A 3,849-nucleotide genomic window follows, 5' to 3' on the forward strand; every position below is an offset into this window, starting at 1 on the left:
TCAAAATCAAAATCAAAATCAAAATAATTTATTTAGCAAATAGGCCACAGGGGCACTTTTACACGTCACATGTACATGTTTAGAAAATATTTAAAATTGAATTGAAATTAGAATTGATACTGTACTAATTCTAAGTTCGAACTATAGTATAACTCTACTACAATTAATTAGAGATGTAGAAGGTCTCTAAATGTCTAATACTTAGATAATTACATAAAAAACACAAAAAGGACTAAAATCAAAACACATGTTGTTTACTTAGAATCATACATTTACGAAATTACTGAGCATGTTCATACATATTACTATGAAAGGACACCGAAGTCCATTAAAGGATTATCTACCCTTCACATTTTATGTAAATATTGGTTCCAAATAAAGTACCTAATGCCTGAATATTCTTGTAGATAGGTAGACAAATAGTAGGTACTCGTATATACTCATGTGATATTTTAGTAATTTTGTTTTGATATCAGGATTTATGTACTTAGTATGATAAACACAGATTTTTTAGATTTCTGAATAACACTATAATATAACTACAAATGGCGGACTTAACGCCTCTTCTAGTCAAGCATTGAGCCGTCTGCATCTGGTCTGTATTGTTATGTATCGTAAGTAAATTCAATGTTCCTTTTTGCCTAGTCATTTATGTTGAGTGTGCGTGTGACAATATTGAGGTTTAAACGTGTATAGATATAAAGTATAGGAGATGGCACAGTCACCGGCAATAACATCATACCGAAAGAAGGCCGCATAAATATTATATACTCTTATGTCTTTAGAAATAGAGGCCTTCTTTTTGTGCCATGGTATTGCCGGTGACTGTATCAAGATAGGTACATAAAGAGAGCAATAAACCACCGATGCGGTATGTAACAATATCGCCGTATTAAGTATCCCTTAAAAGTCCCTTTTCCTAATCAGCTAGCGGCAGCTTTAAGCGACCCAATCAGTGGCCGCGGCTGCCCGAACCCGACTTCTTTTGATTTGGTTCCAGCAATTCATGTTAAATGGACAATAAAGTCCTGTCCGCTTCGGTTCACCGAACCGTATCGTAGAGGGCACTGAGAACAACATTTACAGAACATATGGCGCTACTAAAAATTACTAGTAATTGTTGTGAGCGCGTGTGATAATATTGATATTTCAACATTAGATACGTGTACGAGATGGTACAAGTATAGCTATATCAAGGGAGAAATACCCGCCGATGCGGTATGTAACAATATCGCCGTATTAAGTATCCCTTAAAAGACCCTTTTCCTAATCAGCTAGCGGCAGCTCCTGGCCGTGGTTGCCCGAAACCCGACTTCTTTTGATTTGGTTCCGGCAATTCATGTTAAATGGACAATAAAGTCCTATCCCTGTCCGCTTCGGTTTGCCGAACCGTATCGTAGAAGCTATCGTGAACAATATTTACAGAACATATGGCGCTGCTTTAGTGCGTATGCGTAAAATGGTACTGAAAGCTGACATTTGACTCAAGGAGGACGAGTGGTAGAGTAGTAATTAAAACATGAAAAATTGGAAGAAGTTAATGTGCAATATATTTTTTATGTACCACTATAGTGTTTTGTTTACCTACTTCTAATTGGTACGTACCTAAGGAAAGACAGATTTATGTACTCATCTAATAAAGCGGATATTTAAAATGTGTAGGTAAGGTATTCTTACTTCATACTAAAATTGTTTACAAAGAATCTCGATGTTCTAAGAACAAATTAAATTATTTTCATAGAAAATATTTTAACTTGTAGTTTTAAGAGGGCTTTCGTGTTAAAAATAGTGAAATCGCAACCGAGCGCTCGATCATACTGTGTGTGGTATCAAATTAAAGGGCTTTGCGAGTAGTTTATAAATATATATCACATTATAGGACATTTTCTACTTGGTCTAACAAAATATGAGAAAATGTCCAAAAGTGGTAATAATTATACCGGTGAAGGCTCGTTTTCAAAAAATTGGCAAAAATCAATAATAGCAATTTATAATCACTAAGGCATAACAGCAATTTAAGTAAACGTTGCAGATTAATTTAGTATAAAACTTACTTCGATGTGATGTAGATTTTTAAAGAAATTGTCACTTAATTTTAGGTAATTTCTGAAAAAAATTGAATTCGCCTTCGGCTAGTTTACTCTTTTTCAAAAACTTAAAATAAAAATCTAGTCTGAAATGATTGTGGTACAGGATATACGAATTATAAATTTACCCGTTTTAATATTCAAAATTGTCCAAATTTTACAAATAAGATCGACTGATTCAGCTCTATACGTGCGTTTTTCTAAACGTGCATTAGAGAAAAATTCACAATTAATTTAGTGAGTTAGTTTTCAAAAATCCAGTCTTATAAAAATCAAGATAATAAGATGCTCTAATTGGAACTTGAATTAAATAAATCTATTGGATAACGGAAAGTGTAGTATTTCACCGACTAAAACTATCAATTTTACATTTTTTTGACGTTTTTTTTGAAAGCAGCCTTAAGTAGTAACACTACTATTATGTTATAAACATTAAATAAATGTCATATCATATACAAAGAAAAACTGACTCACTCACTTGGTCACTTTTTCTTTGTATATGACATTTATTTAATGTTTAATCTCGATGTTATTTAGGTTTTGTGATATTTAATTATATAAAATGTGTAAGTAACTGTTACTGTAATTAAAATGTTTAAATAATTAAGCCATCAATATCAAATATACATGTCATGGTACGTTCATATAATTTACCTTACTGTTACTATGGATGTTACTGTAAATATATTTTCTAAGACTAAATTGTTAGGCAATGTATAAACACCGAATCTTTATTTTCTACATAATATATTTACCCCTTTCATCCCGTGCATACACATTGTAAGACACCCTTACAATTTGCTCACTTCTAAAGTCGCGTCCAGGTGGGCAAGCATAGTCGCATGATGAAGCCTATCACAGGCCGACTTTTTCGCACAATTAGTATGTGCGATAGGGACGCAATGACGAGATAAGGTTTATCACACTAGTGTGCTACGCCCGCAAAATCAAACTAACTAGACGGTCAACCAATTCATGGCACTAAAACAAGGCGCGAAATTCAAATTTTCTATGGGAATTAAACCTTTTTCCCTAAATTTTAAATCAATTTTAAGTGTTATGGTTCGTGGACGAATTTACCAAAGTCAAGGTTTAGGAAGGCACGCTTTTCATGAAGACAATTAGCAGCTGAGGCCAACATTTTTCGCCGCCTCTTCCGCCTTTTGTTAAGTAGTACCAAGATTTAATTTTATAGCTATGATGGTAATCGAAGACAATATAATATCCGTCTATAATAAAATATTGACAATAATAATTTGTCCAACATGTATACTTAAATAAATAAAAAGATGTTCGTGTACATAAATAAAATGTGTAACAAGCATTCGATTTTTATTTGTATTAAGAAATTAGGTACCTACATATCTAAAGAACATACCTCAGCAATTCCCGTCAACTTTGTATAATGCCACGTCAGCAAATTTTAATTTATCCTATTTTGTTACCAACATTTAGTAATATAATTCGACTGTCGTAAGATATATACAGGATAATTGTTATAATTAAGAAAATATAGATACTAGAGAACCTTAATGACGAAATAAAACTTAATAAAATCTCAATTCATCAACAAAATCTTGGTAACAAAATAGGAATTAATAAAAACAAATTTAACTTTTCCCTTAATTTTTGTACAAAGTTGACGGGAATTGCTGACCTACTGACTATCAAACGACAAAAACTGAATTACTTAATCCAATTTGATAAAATTTGACTATTGGTTTCTAAGTTTTAGCTAAGTTACAGCGGGGCAAATCTCGAC

The sequence above is a fragment of the Leguminivora glycinivorella genome, chromosome 3 (genome assembly GCF_023078275.1).
Source record: "Leguminivora glycinivorella isolate SPB_JAAS2020 chromosome 3, LegGlyc_1.1, whole genome shotgun sequence".
NCBI classification, from domain to species: Eukaryota; Metazoa; Arthropoda; class Insecta; order Lepidoptera; family Tortricidae; genus Leguminivora; species Leguminivora glycinivorella.